Source organism: Canis lupus, chromosome 14 (assembly GCF_011100685.1).
Source record: "Canis lupus familiaris isolate Mischka breed German Shepherd chromosome 14, alternate assembly UU_Cfam_GSD_1.0, whole genome shotgun sequence".
Lineage (NCBI taxonomy): Eukaryota > Metazoa > Chordata > Mammalia > Carnivora > Canidae > Canis > Canis lupus.
In genome coordinates this window covers 33,952,735-33,973,366 of record NC_049235.1, presented here as the reverse complement: position 1 = coordinate 33,973,366, position 20,632 = coordinate 33,952,735, and the positions used below count along the sequence as shown (strand labels likewise).

Genomic DNA, 20,632 nt, shown 5'->3' with positions numbered 1-20,632 from the left:
CATTCAACATATTTTAGGAGAGAGAGAGAAGAAATTGTATGACTACTTTCCGTTGTGATATAAGAAACCATGCAGTTCTTCTCATGTATGTAGATCTATCTAATCTCTATAAATTAATTCAAATTGAATGACAGATTGAATTCATGTATCTCACTCCATATAACTGTGGTATTGGATAACTTATGTTTCTTCATGAAGTCAAGGAGAGAAATACCAGTACCAGTTTCATGGGTTACTGCCATTACCAAGCCTGGCACAGATTAAGTGCTCAGGGAGCATTAATTTCTTTTTTCCTCTACTGTCTTCATGCTGTCCTATGACTGCCTAGGACCTAGACCACACTAGTACTGCTCTGGTTCTCAACATTCCTCCAACGCCCTCAATCAACTTTAATTTCTTTTTTTTTATATAGTATGTGTCTTTAGCTTTTGATTTAATTTATATATATATATATATATATATATATATATATATATATATATATAAGCAACTACAAAAATGTACCAAAATACCTGCATTGGATAGGTCATATAAAATATTCAGCTTAAAACTGAATGGGGTAACAGCTACTGCTATAATCAGACATTAAACAATTATCTAAGTTAGGCAAATGAAACAGTGGGGATATAGGAACCACTATTTATGCCACAAAACAAAGTCCTTGAAAACATTTAAACTATATGAGTTCTTGTCAGTAGTCAAATTATAAGTACAAATTAATATGTCTAATAAAATTACTTAATATCTTAGAGACTTATATGGTTTTGCTTGAATTACCCAAGTAGTTTTTGAAGCAATGCTTATAACATGTTGTATTATTAATAGGTGCATCAATCAAATATCTGGATTTCAATAATGTTTCTTGTGACATTAATTAGTGCTCATGTTTTTAACACCAGTATTAAGACTCCTGAAAAGAAATTCTAAGTTCTATTAGTTCGTGATCTATTATTAAATATTGGACAAAATTATGTAGTCAATACAAAAAAGAAAATATTAGTGTTTAAGAAGACCACCTTGGAAGATAGCGTTCCTCAAGCTATTTGCCCTGTAGAAATAATACAATATGTGATTTATTAATAGTTAACTGTGCCCCAGATGCTTTTATATATGCTATTATTTCCAATATTAACAACTTTGTAAAGAATATAGTACCTTATAAAGTTTATGTAGAGAAAAGGACGTCCCTAGAATCCACTGTTATTTAATCAGTTGAATTCGTATTTAAAGCTGGTAGTCTTATTTTAAAATTTGTATTTTTTCTATTGCGTTGTGTGGAACATGGGAAATTGTCATGAAAAAGTCATTCACTGAGGTCTGACCTCATTATTTGCTCCCATCCTTGAATATATGAGTCAGGCAAAATGGCATAAAGATCAATCCCTATCACCCTTTGTATCTATTTCCCAGAAGAGATTGGCATAGTCAACTGATCAACAAGCACACCTCCATATTCCAAGAAGAGCATGAAATATTTGACTCAATTGTTCCTACCTTTAGAGCTTAGGCTTTAGCCTTAAAAAGTAAAACAAAATTATGCATCTCAAATGTTCATTAAATGTTATGAGAGCAAGTCAGGAAGACATCAAACAATATATTTAAATGTAGTTCAAAATGAGTGTTATCAGTGAGGGATCAGGGTTGACTCCCCGTGGAGGGAGATTTTTATCCAGGCCTGATAGATTGGGTAGCTTTCCAGTGGGCAGAAGAGAGAAGGAGTGCTAAGCAGAGCTATTAACATGTGCAAAGTTGGAGAATTTGTGGAAGATAGAGGAGATTGGAGTTGTTAGAGCAAAGGTACGTTCACATAATAAGTGGCAAGATCTAATTCATCTAAATACAATGGGACCAACTTTAAAAGGGTCCTGAAAGAATGATAGGATTAGTCTGCCCTTGATTCTTTTTTTTATATAAATTTATTTTTTATTGGTGTTCAATTTGCCAACATATAGAATAACACCCAGTGCTCATCCTGTCAAGTGCCCACCTCAGTGCTCTTGATTCTTAACTAAACTTGGTGAGGTCTGCTGGGTAAAACTTGACAATCAATGAGGCCAAGGCAGATGGGCCAGGAATTGCTGCTCAATTTCAAGTCAAAACACCAGCCTTTGATTCCAAGTGTGTGTCCTGTGTCAAAAGAAAGGCTTGAGGGAAATCTTGAGACTTGAAGGAAGTGTAAATCTACCATCACAACCTAACCTCATTTCAGGTGATTTTCCTGTTGATGGTGCATTTGTAAGATCATAATTTCCTGTGTTCAATTAGTCCTACAGCTGCCTGACAAAGAGTTCATTTATTTAATAGGAGATACTAGCATGACATTAATACATGAAAATATATTTTATTTTATTAGATTTTATTTATTTATTCATGAGACACACACACACACACACACAGAGGCAGAGACACAGGCAGAGGGAGAAGCAGGCTCCATGCGGGAAGACCAACATGGGACTCGATCCTGGGTCTCCAGGATCAGGCCCTGGGCGGAAGGCGGCGCTAAACCGCTGAGCCTCCCGGGATGCCCTGAAAATAGATTTTAGAGGTTAAGACTTGGTTTAAATTCTAGGTCTAGCATTTGTTAATTGTTTAAGTTTGAATGAGTTACATTATCTCCCAGAGCAATCAGCTATTTATCTGTAAAATAACAATATTACTATCTATCTCATGGAGTTCGAAAAATTAAAAGTAATACTTATACAAAGGGCTTGATACATGTTAAGTGTTTAATAACTATGACTAGCCCACAGTAATGATTGCATGCTAGTGCTGTATTCTTGGAAATTCAATTTTCTGTGTGTGGTTTCTATTTGTGTATTAATAGACATTTTATTTTTATACATTTCCGAGGGGGAGCTTCTTGTAAGGCCATTGATGAAATTGATCTTGGACTCAAGGCTTGGTAACAGTTAGGTCGTATACTTCCTCTTAGAAAATATGTAGTTTTCATAACCAATTTTGAACATTAATAGTTGTGATTTAGTTTGCATGTCCTAGGGTCCTAAGAATATTTTCTGGGTCAATGTTGATATAGAAAGGCATAATTTTTGTTTGTTCTACCAAATGGAGATGTGTGTTTGATTTTATCATTATTTTTGGATGGACTATTGAAATTCTTAGTTCTTTCTATTTGTTTTCCATCAACTATTTTTGGACATCATTTACTCTGAGGAATTAAAATAATAATGATAATAAGGACATTAATAATAGTAACAATGGCAGCTTATATTTACAATGTACTACATCGCCTAAGAATTCCAACTGCTTTCTTGTACCATTTATCTCAGCAGATGAGTTTCTTCACTTAAAGGATGAAAACCTAAAGAATTTAGGATTTAGTGATCTAAATCAACTGAAGAAAGCACATGTGCATGTGTGTATGTGTGTGCATGTGCACATGCATGTGCTCATATGCGTGTGCAGGAGAGATGAAGAGATAAAATCATACAAGGAAGTTGTTAATTGTCATTGATACACAATGTATGCTGAATTTAGGCTGCTAGTACTCTGATTTGGTACAACCTCACAATGTTGTGATCCTCTATGAGCTGCAACTTATTTCCATAACTGGCTAGCTTTCAGAAACTGCCTGGCATGTTGGATGAACATTCTTCTATGGTGTTGACAATTCTTGGGAAGAGCATAACTTCTACCCTCTAGTCCCCTGGAGTCCCTGGCTGTTTTCAATTCTGTGAGAACAGGTCACAAATCATAGACTCAAAGCTGGCGAATACCCAAGGGAATATTTTTTTTTGTTTCATCCTCACCAAATCCATCTTCTACATTATAAACTTTGTTATGTTTTCCACATGTATCAAGTAGTGGGTGTTATATTTGAATGTTGTCCAAATATATTACAGCACCTACATTAATTTTACTCAAAAGAGACATAAATTAAGTTGCCTTAATAAACAGAATGTTATTTGACAATATTTCCATATGTGGGTGTTCAATATTGATTACATCCTCTTTTGCTTCCCTCCAGAAATAATCATTATCTTAAATTTTTATATTAGTTTGAAATTTTAAATTCATTTATTTATTTAATTGGCTAAAATAACAGAAATTTGGGCTCAGGAGACAAATTCTTTTGATTGTGTTACTACAATCTATGAGATGTTTTATTTTAAAGATTAACATGAGTAATAAGTATACATAAAAATGACTTAGACAATTGACTCTTAAATATACTGCAAATTCCAAGTCCCTCTTATTCAAAATTCACAAGTTTAGTTTAATTTCCCTTGCTACTTTTGGAGCAGAAATAGGTCTAACATCAAAACGTTGTATTTACTTAGCATACTCAAAATAGTCAACAGATTATTTTTTAAAAAGGAACACTATCACAAAGCAGACTTGGAATAGAATACAATGCATAATGCATTAAATACAAGAAAGATTGCATTCCACCAACACTGAAAGGGAGATGTGAAGGAATGGCATTCTGAGAATCAAGGCTGATTTTTTTTCTATACACAGAAGGGTTTGGGTTCTGGGGCAGTGGGAAGTTTCTGAGGTTTTTGGACGTGGATTCTTTTAGAAGAGTTTGACATGCCAGCTAGCTACATTCTATGATGATTTATTCTGAAATTCATTCCGTGATTGTTGGTTTCATTCAGTTGCTTTACAGTCTCTGAAAAAAGGCTTCTCTCACTACGTGCTGTGCATCCCCATTTACAACTGTGGGGTTTGTTTTTCCATTTATCTCTTTAGTGCTTTTGGTTTAATTTCTTTATTCACTGTGGTTGCCTTCTATCCCATGCTATCTGCTAAGCCACCAAGATGGCCTCATGCTAATGGAGAACTGCTTATCACAACAGCATATCTATTGTACATCTTACCTTTTTGGTATTTTTTTAATGTGAAGGTGATCTGATCATATTTATGAGAGTTCATGGCTCTATTGATAAGAATGTACATTTACCCTTTTCCAGTTGAATTTTTGAAATATTGAAAATTTCAACATTTTCTGGAGTGGAAGAAATATGGTATATGGATCTATTTGCCTTGCTTTTTTCAGTGCTCTGTTTTGGGGTGGAAAATAAGAAATTAGTTCTAGCTTAAGGGAAAAAATAACACTGCATAAATAGCAGGGTTTTCCATGGACTAAGAAAAGAAAGAAATATAAATAGGAATGTGGAAAAGTGATTTCTTTTAAAGATGAACACTATGCTAAAAATGCAAAAGAATTGGGAGAGGGGAAAGCAGAGGCCATTGAGAATATCTGTAAATCTAATAAAGGCAGAGAAATCCCAGGGAGCTGGGTTGTGGAATAGCACAACTCAGGGCCTGGGACCTATAGGGTTTAGGCTCATGGAGATGGGGCCAAATCAATGTAGAGATCAAAGGGAAAAATATTTAATGGGCCTGAGCTACATGGTCTGTGCTGGGTTGGGATGAGTGAAGAAGAGAAATGTACAATGTAATGTGGAGAAAGCGCTAAAGTAAGTCAGAAGAGTCAGGTTTTATTCCAATTTCATGAGCCAGATGCTTATTATTCTCCTTAGTTCTTTTTCTTATAAGATTTAGTCAACAAATATTTATTCTACAGCTACAGCGTTTTACAATCTGATTTAGGTTTTGAGGATCTAGCTGTGAATAAAATAATCATGATCCCTGGTCTTCTGAAGCTTAATTTAAAAAAATACAGACAACGAACAAATAATGCACAAATTAACAATTACGGGTTGTGACATGTTAAACAGGAGATATGTAGGCTTATGAAGAATATAACTTATTAATAATGGGAGAATTAGCAAAAACATCTCTAAGGAAGCAATATTTTCTAAAAGATGTTGAGACATTGGCCACATGAAGCAGGGAAACTGGAGGGAATAGCATGGGTAAGATCCTTGGATAAGAAAGGTTTCATGTTCTGAAAGAAGTGGGCAGCCTGGGTAGCTCAGCGGTTTAGCACCACCTTCAGCCCAGGGTGTGATCCTGGAGGCCCCGGGATCGAGTCCCATGTCAGGCTCCCTGCATGGAGCCTGCTTCTGTCTCTGTCTCTGCCTCTCTCTCTTTCTCTCTCTCTGTGTGTGTGTGTGTGTGTCTTTCATTAATAAATAAATAAATAAATAAATAAATAAATAAATAAAATATTTAAAAAACAAAAAGAAAATAAAATCTGAAAGAGGGGCAGAGTGACTGGATTATGGCACATGAGCAGGAGGAGATAGAGATGGAGAGGCAAACAGGGAAAAGCTCACATAAGGCTTTATATGCAAGCTACAATGTTTCGATTATGGCACTTTGCCATAAAGTGCCTTAATTATAACAGGAGTCTATTAAAAGCAGTAGAAAGGTATTAAGTGACAAGATTATATTGACATTCAAAGAAGCTCATTTGGGCCTGCAGTTTATAAAATATATTGGAATTGGACAAAAAGTCACATGTCTATTAGGAGGCTACTGACATGTATGATATTATGGTTGCATGGATGACAGTGAAAGAATAAAATAAACATAGAAGCAGATATTTGAGACACAGGGTTGACAAGACTTTGTGTTTGATTAGATGCCATTGTTGAATAAAGTATTAAGAATGAGTCTTAGATTGGGGGACTAACAACTGATAGGATCCCATTTATTCTTTTGAGAATTAGATGATTAGAAAAGGAAAAACTGTGGCGCCTATGTGGCTCTGACAGTTAAATGTCTGCATCTGGTTCAGGTCATGATCCCAGAGTCCTGGGACCCAGTCCAGCATCCGGCTCCCTGCTCAGCAGGCAGTCTGCTTCTCCCTCTCCCTCTGCCCCTCCACTCAGTTTGTGCATGCTCTCTCTCACTCTTTTAAATAAATAAATAAATAAATAGAAAAGTAAAAACACTATGTGTATGTGTGCATGTGCGTGCATGTGTGTGCATGCGTGTGTGTGCATATGTGTGTGCAGGATATAATTGTGTTGGGTGGGGAGAGATCAAGAATTTATTTGTGATCTATAAGTTAGAGTTACCTGTTATCTGTTAAGTAAGATTGGAAACATGCTGTGGACTATTGGACAGGGTCTAGAGTCCAGAACACAAGACTGTACTAGAAATCTAAACATGGGAGTAGTCTGTAAATACATTAAGCACATTTAAAGGTATTTTTAAAGCCATATTACTGATTGAAACCCCAAAACAAAGACTTTAGTTATTATAATATTCAAAAGCTGGATATCAATGAGGAGATAGAAAAGAGAAACTGAGAAGTTGTGACCAGAGAAATGTGTGGAAAATCAGGATAGTAGGGCGTCAGAGATGTCTAAAGGAGAGAGCTTCCTTGTAAGGTGAGGACTGTAACATGGAAGTCATTGTTGACCTTAGCAAAAGCAGTTGAAGTAATGGGCATATACTTGAGTGCGAAGTTTGCTAAAGAAAGAATGGGAAGAATATGGAGATAACAAGCATAGTGGTGGTAAAGGGAAAATCAATCTGTGTAGAGAGATAGAGCAAATGATGTAAAAGGATTCAGAGTCAAGGAAGGTTTTTGTTTTTAAGAGATATTTTGGAGTTTTTTTCCCTGCTGAGGTGAATAATGGAGGAGAAAGGGAGGAGAAAGTCTCTGAGTAGAAAACGGGTGATTGAATTTAGAGATGAAATGCATGTTTTGTGCTGACAAATTTCGTTTTTGTATATTTAAAAAAGGAAAGCAAGATGAGCATGACTGATGCAGTTTGTCACATTTAATGGCAAATGGTGAGAGGAGTCTCTGATGGCTTTTGCGTCTAATCTGAGGTCTGTCATAGCTAAGGGTAAGGGAAAGGACGCCATTAAAATGTTTCCTCTCCCTGTTGGTTGAGAATTATAGTTAAGTCACACAATATAAACTGGATGGAAACATAGAAATAATTTATTCCAAATTCATCCTTTTATGATAAGCAAACTAAAGCTCAGAGAGTTAGCATAGCACTGCTGGCTCACTATAGAGCCAGGACAAGAGGGCAATTCATCTAATTCTTAGTCTAACATAGTTCTCACAGATGCCTCAAAATATTAAGTAATCCTTAAGATAAGTGCTAAACCAAAAGGAAAATGCAGTTACTGGGTTACTGCCTCAAACTGAACAGGAATGATCTCAAATTATTGGCACTGCTAAACTATCATGAGGAGATAAGTATTTTAACGAATTTTAAGGATCTCCTCCCAGTTGGGAGTTTCAAGGCTTACTACAGAAATTGTGGCATATACTCCATGGTGCTTTTCCAAAGTAATGGGGAAATTTAAACTAATTTTTAGAGGTTAGCTAATATTTCAAACCACAAGAGTTAGTGATCAATTTAGATAAGTAAGCAAATTGCTTTCAAGAAGCCTTTAAAGAAGAGATTCAAAGTTCATTTATCAAACTATACACATTTGCAGGGCTTGGACAGGGAATGTTAAAGTCCTGTAGTTCTGAGGCTTTTCTTTTTTTAATTTAAACATATAGAAATCAAATTAACAATGAGATTTAGTATACAATTTGCCTAAAGTGGCTAGGAACAAATATATATTTGTATATGTTTGTATATATATTAGGCTTTCATCCAATACTGGTTTAAAAATTGTCAAAATATTTTATAAACATAGATGACTTTAAAAAGGCCACATTAAAAAGGTGCACTTTTCCATAAATCTATCTTTGACTGTAGATATAGCAGAGTAGTACTTACTAGTGATAGGGTAAGCTGTTTTCTACTGTGACATTAAGAAATTAAAATATCATTATGAAAGATAATTGGTATTCACCACATTTATACCCCAATCACTTATAAAATAAATGATGTTCTCAAAGGAACAGTTTTTTTTTTTTTTTTGAGAAAGAGGTAGAACTTTAACTCATGATTATGCTAATGTCTTTTCACCTGTAGCTAAGGGGTACCACCAAACATCTTAGGCCCTCAGACCTTCAAAATAGTCTTAGAGAGATACATGAGGAGTTTAGGAAATATCAAAGTAAAAGGATTGGATGAGTTAAAAGATACAAGTTTGGCAGACATCACTCAATGGATTATCAGAAAAGCTGGGCCAATAGAAAGTAAGTTGCTTCTGATGCTCACACATAACTGAAATTAATTAATTTAGGAAGGCATCTTATCTCCTGGGTGATAAGATATTTGGGAGGGAGGGTCACCTGAGTGGCTCAGTTGATTAAGCCTCCAACTCTTGATTTCTGCCCAGGTAGGATCTTGGGGTCTTGGGATTGAGCCCAAGAAATATTAATAACTTGAATATATTGAGTTGAATAAAATATATTATTAAATTAATATTAAAATTTAATATTAACATTTTCACTTTTTTCTTTTTAATGTAACTTAGAAAATGAAAAGTTGTATATGTGACTCAAATCTGTGGCTTATGTTAGATTTCTAATTTCTCTCATCTGGATACATTTTTCTTATGAAAAGAAATAATTAGCTGGTCAGGCAAATCTTCATGCTTTGTTTACCTAAGATGTGAACTATGGATGAGGAACTTTAGGACAATTTGAGTTATTAGTGAACTGGAAGGCTAAATTGTCTTAGTTGGCTGGTAGAGACAGCAGAAACTGCTGAGTATTCCAGTGGCATTTCCCGAAGTGGACACCCAAGTTTCCTGTCCTCATGACATAACCCTTTCAACCTTTCTTGTTTAAATGGTGAAATTCAAGTCTGTAGGGTGACCTTTCATTAAGAAAATTTCAAGTATCGTTTGCCAACTACCAAAGGTGTTTTGAAAGAAGAGAAGCTTTTTCCCACTTCTCTTACTAACTGGAAATTTAATCATTCTTTTATCCATTCATCAACAAGGATTCATTAAATTTTTTGTACATATGAGGACCTGTATTAGTGCTGAAGTTTTAAAATTAAAAATATATAACACCTGACTAGGAGTTCAGAACCTTTTGGAATGACAGATAAGTAGTGAATAATTACTATATAATATGATCAGGGCATCAGTGTAATAATAGACATGAATATAATGTATTTTGTTAGGTTCTGACCAGGAGTACATGGAGGGGTTGAAAAGTCTTCATAAATAAACTTTATACAGGATCCTGAAACTTAATAAAAATTTCCCAAGTAGAGGGAGAATATAAACATTTATCAGCACCCACCACATACCATTGCAAGACAGAGCAGTTTCACATGAATTGTTTCTTTTAATTCCATAATCATGTGACATTAGTCTCCTCCTTTCTATAAAGGGAATAGAGAATATAATTTCATTATAAATGACATATTCAGTGTCAGAGAGCTGTGATAGTGTCAACGTAGATACTCAGGAAATACCTCGTAAATACTGGAGAAATGTCTGCTAAAAATGAGTGGGAGAGAAAACAGGGCCACTTAAATTTGTGATCAGAGAGTGTCAGAGCAAGGAGGAATGCAGGAATCCCATCCAATCTAACTCTTCCCTTTTAAAGATTAAGCCCAAGAGAATTCATTTGATTTGCCCAATGTAGTTAAATGACAGAGGAAGACTGAATGGGAGTCAAGGTGTTCTGTTGCAAAGTACAGAAGATTTTTCTCAGTAGTACATGGTCATAGCCTCTTACCTCACGACTACAAAAAACAGTTCCATCAAAAGCTGCATTTTGGTAACAGCACATATCAAGCCCTACCATCATTTGCTATAAGTTTTCAGCTTGTTTATGCAAGATTCCCTTGTGTATTCTCCTGTTTAGAGTTGCAATTACAATATTATTGATAATGTTTACACATAATTTCCTCCTTTTTAAAAATTCTAATAATTTCCCCTCCCTTTCTTTGCTTTCCTAAATAGTTGTTCCTTTAACAGGAACTTTAACAAGATCTTCTTGAGGCAGTTGTGGTAATACAAAGCCTGAAGATATACAGGACGCTAGAACTTCCCAATTAATTAATGTGACAAATAATTACTGGTTTTACTCTAAATGAAGCACTTTGCTGAGAATTTGGAGATAGATAGTTATCTGTACTCTGGATTCAAGGGCTTTATAGCTGGTAACACAAATGTATGCAAACAATAACAGATATTGAACACTTGAATTCTTCTAAGTGCTTTGTACCAATTATATCATCTAATTATTTACAAAAATTCTATGAAGTATGTTCTCTTCTGCATCCAATTAAAGAGGAAACTATGGCAGATAATTTAAGCAGCTCTCTCAAAGTCACAGAGATTGAAAATGATGATATCATGATCTAAACCCAGCCCATTTGACAGTAGAGAAGCCATTCTTATCACTAAACTATATTGTCTTCTACTAAATCCAAATAAATATAGTTAAATACATAATGCAGCATATGAACATCCTGTGGTTACACAAAAGAAAGTAAAGAGAGAGACAGATAACTTCATGGAAGATGTGCTTTTGGTGGCAAGTCTGGAAAAATAAAGTAGAGAGGGCTTGATGGGAAATGAGGAAAAAAAGGCATTCTAGGTTGGTGGAGACATGATGTATGGAGAGCTCAAGAATGGTAAAGAGATCATTGGTTTTAGAACACACAACATGCAGAAAGAAGAGAGTGTAAAGAGAGGCTTGACCTAACTGTGAAGACCTTGAGTAGTATATTATGAAATATGAGTAGTATACTATGGAATTGGAACAGCACACTTTTTAAGAAATGGATGGTACTAAGAATATTTTAAAGGTTTTGAGGATAGGAGTAACATGAGTCAACATGTATTTTAGGAATAATCACCTAGGCAGCAGTGTAAAGAATTAGAGCCGGGGGATTATGTATATCTTTCATGTTGAAATTTAGAATCAAAAGGAAGCTCACTCTAGTGGGAATGGAAATAAAAAGGGCATATGTGAGAAACTTTATGGAGGAAGATTCAACAAGACTTGGTAGGAAACAGGCTATGAAAAATAAAAGTGGAAGAGATCGGAAATTAAGGCTGACTTTCTGCCCTGGTTAAAGAGAATGAGAGTATACTGTGCTCAGAAAAACAAAAACAGAGGCAAGTTTGTAGGGCAAGGAAACAAATTACAAGTTGTGCCTCTTTGATTCATTTATTCATAAAATATTCATCCATCAATTTATAATAGACTTTGTGTTATATTCTGGGGATACAATAAAGAACAAGAAGATAATGTTCCTGCCTTCAGGACACAATCTATGGTAGGGATACTAACATTTAACAAATAAATATACAAGTAAGTATTTAATTATAACGCTACAAAGGGAAAAAGTCGGGATGCCAAAAGAGCTTAAAATGGAAACTCAGTCCAGAAAGTTAAGGGGGGGGGGGGGTCTTCTATGAAGAAGTAATATTTGGCTAATATTTAAACCAGGAATAATAGCCAGGCAGAGAAGAATAGTACTATTTCAGGCTATGGAAACATCAGATATGAAGTCCTTGAGGGAAAAGGAATTTGGTGAGTTCCAAGAAGTCAGTAGACAAGTCAGTGAAGGCTGAGGCTGTAGAAGGCAGATTATGAAATACTTTATAGACCATGTAAAGATTTTGCATTTTTTCTTAAAGGCAATGGTATAAAATTGAAAGATTTGAAATGTGAAAGTAACAAGTTCAGAGAAGAGTGGGTTTGATGAAGGCAAGGATGGGAAGAACAAATTTGGAAGCTTTTGCTGTAACACTGACTAGAGATGATAGTGATTTGGGATAGAGTGGAAGCAATGGGAGTGAACAGAAGCAGATATATTTCAGCTATATTCTGAAGACATAAAGAATACTGTGCGGTTCACTTACATATATGAGAGTTTGAGTGAGGTGTCAGTAAGGAGTCCCAGATGTCAAGAATGAGAACTCAGTGGATGGCTATGCTATTTCCAGACGTGAGAAGTTTTGGAGGAGAATAATATCTTCAGGGGGATGATGACAGTATTTTCAAGAGAATATTATCTCAATATCTTCAGGAAATTATTAGGATGTTCTGAGTGCAGATATTTTTGTGAGGCACCTCTGTGCCTGATTTTTCTGGTTGACTTCATTTTTACTTTTCACATTGTGGCCCTGAGCAGTCCTCAGGTCACATCATCACCATACCTAGGCCAGTGGAAAAGACAGTCTGCCTCCTTGAATGATGAAATAAAATGTCTAGAATGTATTCTAATTCCCTCTGATTGGCCTTACTTATATCTTGTGGCCATCTCTGAAGCAATCACTGTGACAAGGAGGACAGAACATCCTAATTCATTAAAGTTGGTTCACAGGGCTGTGGGAGATGGGAAACACATGACTGAGAGTGAGGGATAGATGACCTCCTCCGTAGAAAAATGAGACATGATTGTCAGAAAATGGGAAAATACATTCTGAAGACCAAAATAATGGCTTTCTGCCACCACATATAATAACTGATACTGTAGAATTGAATAAAGATAAAAATGTATAGGTTGAAATTTGGGGAGGGTATCTTTGTGAAAAATACAGTTAGAACTCTGTTTCTGACTTCAGATAGAAGCCAGCACTCAATGTGAGTGAGAATCTATCACTCAATAGATGTGAGAAGTTGTTGGCAGAGAAGTAATAGTGAAAAGCTGCAAAGAGCATAGAGTGGGAACCAACACTTCAGGAATACCAGTGTACAGTAAGGGTAGGAAAAAATGAACCCAACAATAGGGACTGAGGAGTGAAGGACAGAAAAGAAAGAAAGCAATTGGGACAGTGGAATGGAATTCTGTGAGGAGACTATTTGAAAAATAAAAGAATAGTAAGGAGAGTGTCATTGATGATCTTTGAATGAGCAATTTTAGTGAAGCGTAGGAACAAAAACTGTATGTATTACTTTAATCAACAAATTATTGAGAACCTTCTGCTTGATAGTACCATGACCAAAGATCTTCCTTTTTCCATTCCAACAACGTCATAAGTGAGTAATGTACACCAGGGACCATTTTAATTATTCTGTTTGGGACTGGGGTATTGGTGGTAGATATAAATATGAAAAAAAGTCTCTTCCTCAAAAAGACAAGTTTGTAGGACAAGAAAACATGAAAACCTATCTAGTGATACAGGTAGCAAACTCTAAAATAACTATGAGTCAAAATGTAACAAGGTCCAAAAGAGATGCACATAAGGAGATGCACTATGAGAAATCAGGGAAAAAAAAAGATAGAATCACATCTGGTCAGAAAACTTGAGATAGGCCCTAGAGAATAGATAAGAACAAGGACAAAATTTTGCAAATAGAGAAGTGGTTATAAGCAAAGATGATAAACTGAGTATGTACAAGGATTATTAAGTCCACTTTGGCTGTAGGATATCAGCAGGAGACCAGTTTGCAAACTGGATTGAAACTATCCATCTAGGCTCTGATAACAAGCTAAGACATTTGTCGAGCCATTAAAAAAAATTGTATGAAGGAGTGAGGTACTAAAAATCATCCTTAGAATGGACTACAAATGATGTTAGGGAAACAGAAGGCAGAGAGGCTCTCTAGAAAGCTTTTAGATTATCCAGGGGCAAGCTAGTAAAGGCCAGAATGAAAGAAGAGGTTCACTGTGGATGTAGAATTAATGGCAAACAGTAATTGGATTGATAGAAATTATATGGAAAGGGGAAGGGAGGATCCAAAGTGCCTCTGAGTTTTGAGAAAATAGCGGTAAGAGTGATATAAACAAGAAAGCTATGAGTGGAAGCAGATTTGAAACTCATATTTTATGACTATAGTATCCCTGCTGGATCTCTTTTGTTGACTCTCATGCGTCTGGCTGTGAGCACACTAAACTGTGAAATGATTGTAGGCTGAGCTAAAAATAGATGAAGCTTTCATGGTGACCAACATCCTGTGTTATTCTCTGATCTCTTGGAACATGGACCCACTGTAGACATGACATTTTGCTTCGAAATATCACATTCAAAGGCAAGTATTATTGGAAACACTTAGAGGACTTCCCTGTATCAAATAGAAATTAATACATTTGATAATTACTTTCTGAAAGGTAGTCCAGTCATAAGCCTTAAAGTCTTATACTGCTACACAGCATATCATGGATGGAAATTGGAGAAAGTAGTAGTGTATACATTAATGAGTACATATTGATTTGATATGGAACAATCTACCTCCATGAAGGAGAGAACATGAGCAAACAAACATAGGACACAGTTTTGGTCTATAGCAAGATTCTGTGAATGAGAAAAAAAAGAATGAATATCTAAAATATTTTTTTATAATTCCTATCAGGAATTCAGACACTGGTCTGTACTCATCAGATACTAAAAAATATCACATAATTTTAATAATGTTATTAATAACTCCATTGATTTATGGTTTATTGGATAGTAGAAATTATACCAAGCACATCATAAACATTATATAATTAATCCTTTTTTCATTAATCCTTTTAATAGCACCGCAGGATAAGCTTTGGATACTTGTAGTAGTATCCCTATTTTACAAATGGGGAAGTTGAGATTCAAAGAGTTTAAGTAGATGCTACAAGTCTCACTAATATGTGGCATAGCCAGATATAAAGCCCATGTTTCCCTTACTACAAATTCTGTACTTTTAACCATTATGCTATTCTCCATCCATTTCTTTTAAGCTCTGTCTGTAAAGCTCTGTTCTTAACAGACAGTGCTGATGTATATCCCAGACCCTAGTAGACAGACCTACCAACTAATCTTTCCTAAGACTGAGAAATGTCCTGGAGCATACATATGACTCCTCTAATGCTTCACAGTCCCCAGAAGTTCAATCTGAAAAGCCATCACAAATACCTTTTTCCTGCTTGTAATCTCGTTCTGCTAGCTGATGCATAACCATCACACTATCTATCTTGTCAGGGCAAAGGGATTATTTTCTCTCCCAATATATGTGTCTCCTCTTCATGCCATTTAAGAGAAAAATCATGCCAACCCACCTCTTTCTAGTTCTGCACTAAACCCTAAAATAATCATAATATCCTTTTTATCTAATCAGATGCTCTCCTTACTATTTCCCCCCTGAAATCAGAGTAGAACTTAAAGTCACATTACATTTTAACCATTCCTCTCAACCTCTTCCAACTGCTCTAGTTGCTTCTCAGAGACAAAGGTTGTCAAACACTATTCAAACAAACAAAACACTCTTCAAGGAAACGAGCATTAGGAAATTGTAATCTTTAAAACAAATATTTAAAAAGACATGATATGTGATTGTTCCTCCTTCACAGATTCTGAAGCTGTATTTTGGTTACAAATTGTGCAAGCCTCACTTTATTTCTGAGGGAATGATGTCATTTCTATTGAGTTTTATAAATTAGAGAACTACTCGGAAAGGATTTGGATAATGGATGGTGTTTGTTTATAGACTTCTAAAAGTCATAGACCCAATATATTTTAATTTCTGTTGTACTTTTTGAGAGTAGAAAATGGCCTGCAATTAATAAAGAACACCAAAAAGCCAATGCTTAAAAGTATCTCCCACCTGGCAGCCAATCACCATAGGTAAAAACTGATTTGTGTTAATTCTCCTAAGATACAGATACCTGTAGTGAGGGCGTATGTTATGGACAGACATAATAATGATTAAGAGCATCATGAGCTGGAAACTTTCTAGAAAGAAGTCTCTTGACTGAAAGAAGAAGGTCTGCCAATTTATCAGTTCACTTACCAGGTAATTCTATGGGTGGCATTTTTTTTCCTTAAAGAGGCACAGAGAGAGTAGGGCACCTGGGTGGCTGAGTCAATTAAGCACCCAACTCTTGATCTCAGCTTGGGTCTGGATCTCAGGGTCATGAGTTAAAGCCCTGAATTAGGCTCCTCACTGGGCGTGGAACCTACTTAAAAAAATTAAAAAGAGAGAGACATACACAGAGAGAAAGACAACAGAACATTTAAGAGAAAATTATCATCAAGATGGCTGAGAAACCAGGGTATGTTTGCCCTAGAGAAAACACAGGGTTAAATGGTGTAATTGTCATAAAATGAGGAGCAATGAGTGTATATCACAGGGATAAAGTCTTCAGGCTTAATGAAAGAAAGAAAGAAAGAAAGAAAGAAAGAAAGAAAGAAAGAAAGAAAGAAAAAGAAGAAGAAGGAAAGAAAGAAAGAAAGAAAGAAAGAAAGAAAGAAAGAAAGAAAAGAAAAAGAAAAAGAAAGAAAGAAAGAGAAAGAAAGAAAGAAAGAAAGAGAAAGAAAGAAAGAAGAAAGAAAGAAAGAAAGAAAGAAAGAAAGAAAGAAAGAAGAAAGAAAGAAAGAAAGAAAGAAAGAAAGAAAGAAAGAAAGAACAAACTTTGACAATCAGAATTCCTTAAAGGTGAAAAAGCCTGCCTCTCTTAGTGGAAGATATTGATCCTAAACTGTAAAGACTCTCATCAAGTCAGAAGTGCAAATAATCTATTGATGTTGGGCACCTTATGATTCACTAGCATTCTAGTTTCCACTGGCACAGACTGAGCTTAGCCTCCGTTAACAGAATTGTTTGTGAATGTTGTTTATTTGGAAGAAGGAAGATTAGTGGAAAAGAGGAATCTGGAGGAGTTAATGAATACAAGGCTCACTCACAAAAAGCCTTGACCTTCCGCTTCACTGAAAATGGGACTCTCCAGGACATTTAGCATTGTTCTGGATTATTATAGAGGGTTCTCACACAGACATAAAGCAGGAAAATAGTGTTTCCCACATGGGTGCTAGTTTTGTGTATGTAAAACCCACCCAAATTATAGGATGGATTTTAAATGGATGCCCTTTGGGGATTCTGTGACTTAATTCAAGTAAGTCATTCACATGGTAGGAACTTAAAAGTCAGCAGTGAAAATATTTTGATGAGCTCTGTCCATAGCGTACTTTATGAGAAGATCCTCCTTCACTTTTGAGAACATTGCCTCTGCTGGCTTTTTTCCCCTTCTTGTTATATTCATTAACTCCTCTAAATGCTAAAGCCATAGACCAATATGATATAATGGATTAAAACAAAGTTCTGGAAAGATTAAATGAAACATCCTATTAGTTTAATAAGTTTACCTTAAAGAATTGGGAAAATACAAAAGAGCCAAAATGACATTAAAATGACGAGTGATCTCACCACTCAGAGAAAATCACTATTTACATTGTGCCTCAGCTTTGCATGTATGAAATTAATAATGTTTGTAATATAAGAACAAAATGTGTACAGTTTTGCAGTCTGCTGTTTTGTTAAAATAGAGTTATAAGCATTTCATCATGGCCTAACATATTCTAAAAAGAATCCATGATTTTAAGTCCTAAATTTTAGTACTACTTTCAAATAGTGTCATACAATTATGTAAGACTAATATTATCTGCATCTCCCCAAAAAGATTCACCTTAGTTCATTTTGGTAGACTTCTCTAACTTTCTACCTGACTTTAAAGCTAAACGAAATATATTCTTTATCACCATACCCTCATTTCTTCCTCTGGTCTCTATATTGGAGAGTTAAACATACTTAGAATGTTGATATTTCTCTTGAGTCTGAAAATTAGAGGTATTTTGTGACTACTTTCTTAGAATAATAATAATACCACTGTCAGAAAGGCCGTATGAGACAATGGGGAGTGCACACACTTTGGAGTCAGAGCCATCTGGATTTGAATCTGCTTCTGTTATTTATTAGCTGTAAACTCCATTCATGTGTATCTTGGATAAGATTACTTAAACTTCTGTGGACCTTAGCTTATTCTTCTGTGAAAAGGACTGCATGTGTGGATTGGGAAAACATGCTTGAAGTTTCTTGATTATTATAAACCCATATTAAGTTAATACTCATTGATTATAGATTCCCTTCTATTTATGGTTTGATAAGCAGTCCTGTCGTTCTTTCCAAGCTCTGTCATTACCCTATTTTGGTCATCCTCACGGTGAACACCTCTGAAGCTATAATGTTGAATGGAGGAAACTGGAAACTTTTCCTCTGTTATTGTCTATGGCCTTTATTCCAAAGGAAATCCAAAGAACTGAATGAGATCCATGACAATAGTAAATAAATAGTAATAATAATAATAATAATAAATATATTTTTTAATTGGAAATAAATGTATTACATGAAAAAGTTAATTAATTGAAAGGAGAAATCTTTTTAAAAAACTCCTAAATAGAAATAGACTTCTTCAGTTAAATTGAAAAACAACGCTGTGAATTAATTGGTAGCTACTGCCACCAAGTGGTAGGAAAATACTTCTTTAGGGACTAGAATCCAGCAGCCTTTAGGGGGAAAAGCTCCCTTATCACAATTTAGTAGTTACCTGTGGACCTCAATTTATTTCATCCTTTCCCATTGCATCATTACACCAACAAAGAGCTGGGGTAGTATTATGATTGGAAAATCCTAAATTATTTCAGCCGCTAGAGTTAGAGAAGCCAGTGTTTGAATACCACTTCTGCCAAATGCTAGCCGTATAGTGTGAAAAAAATGTTCTAAGGATCAGTTTTCTCAACTGAATATGTGAATTAAATTAGGTGATGTGTATAAAATGTTTTGCCCAGAGCCTGGTATCTAGCAAGTGCTCAATAAATGTTATATCTTATCTTTTTGATAATGGCCATTGTAACGGGCTTCAGGTAATACCTCTTTAGGTTTTAATTTGCATTTTCCTAATGACTGGTGATGTTGAGCATCTTTTCATGTACGTGTTGGCTTTTTGCATATCTTCTTTGTAGAACTCTCTATTTGGGTCCTTTGCTTGCTTTTAATTGGGTTGTTTTGTGACTTTTTTTAATATTGGATTGTATGTGTTTTTAATACATTCGGGATATGTATTTATATATTCTGGATATTAATCTCTTATCAGATATATGAGTACAAATTTTTTTTTCTCATTCTGTAGGTTGTCTTTTCACTTTGTCGATGGTTTATTTTGCTGTGTAGAAGCTTTTTAGTTTGATGTAATCCCACATGTTTATCTTTTCATTTTGTTGGTGGTGCTTTAAGTGTCATACTTAAAAAATCGTTGTCAAAATCCATGCTAAGCAGCTTTATTCCTATGCTCTCTTCTAGCAGTTTCATGGTTCCAGGTTTTATATTTAAGTCTTTAATCCATTTTGAGTTAATTTTTCTTAGTAATATAAGATAGTGGTCCAGTTTCATTCTTTTACATGTGAATATCCAATTATCTCAGCACCATTTATTGGAAAGACTATCTTTTCTCCATTGAGCATTCTTGGTTGCCTTGTCATATATTGAGCATATATGCCTAACTTTTTTCTGGGCTCTTGAGTTTATTCCATCATTCTATTTGTCTGTTTTTATGCCAGTACATACTGTTTTGATGACTAGCTTTATAGTACAGTTTGAATTCAGGAAGTTTGATGCCTCCTGCTTTGTTCTTTTTTCTTAGGATTTCTTTGGCTATTTGGAGTCTTTTTAGGTTTCAGTTGTAATGTCCCTTTTTTTCATTTATATTCTGTTGATTTGGGTTCTTTCTCTTTTTTCCTTGGTCAGTCTAGCTAAGGGTTTGTCTATTTTATTTATCTCTTCAAGGGCCAATTCTTACTTTGGTTCATTTTTTCTATGATTTTTCTGTTCTCTACTACATTAATTTCTGCTCCAATATCTATTATATCCTTTCTTCTGCTTATTTTGGGCTCCACACCTGGTACTAGCTTTGCTCTGGGGGTGTTTAGCTCTGCCTCCCCACTCTCAGCTTGAGGCTGAGTGTCACTGGGCCATACAGCTTCAGGGGTTGTTGCCAGCCCTTCTGAACAGATGGGCCCAGAAGACACTCCCAACAGCAGGTAGGGCTGTGATTCAGCTCTTTGCCTGAGCATGGGCAGATCTGGCTCAAGGGCCAGCAGAACTACTTGACTC

At 35.3% G+C, this 20,632-nt stretch overlaps 1 protein-coding gene and 1 long non-coding RNA gene across 5 annotated transcripts in view; one reads left to right on the top strand and one right to left on the bottom strand.

The window, feature by feature from the left end:
- TMEM196 (transmembrane protein 196) overlaps positions 1–20,632 on the top strand; it is a 51,654-nt gene that overhangs the window by 6,730 nt on the left and 24,292 nt on the right. The window lies entirely within an intron of this gene.
- Positions 2,475–12,976, bottom strand: LOC111098787. Its single transcript, XR_005369518.1, has 3 exons — positions 12,637–12,976; positions 10,062–10,136; positions 2,475–2,526 (listed from the first exon to the last, which is right to left on the bottom strand). It is a non-coding gene; the product is annotated as an uncharacterized LOC111098787 (long non-coding RNA).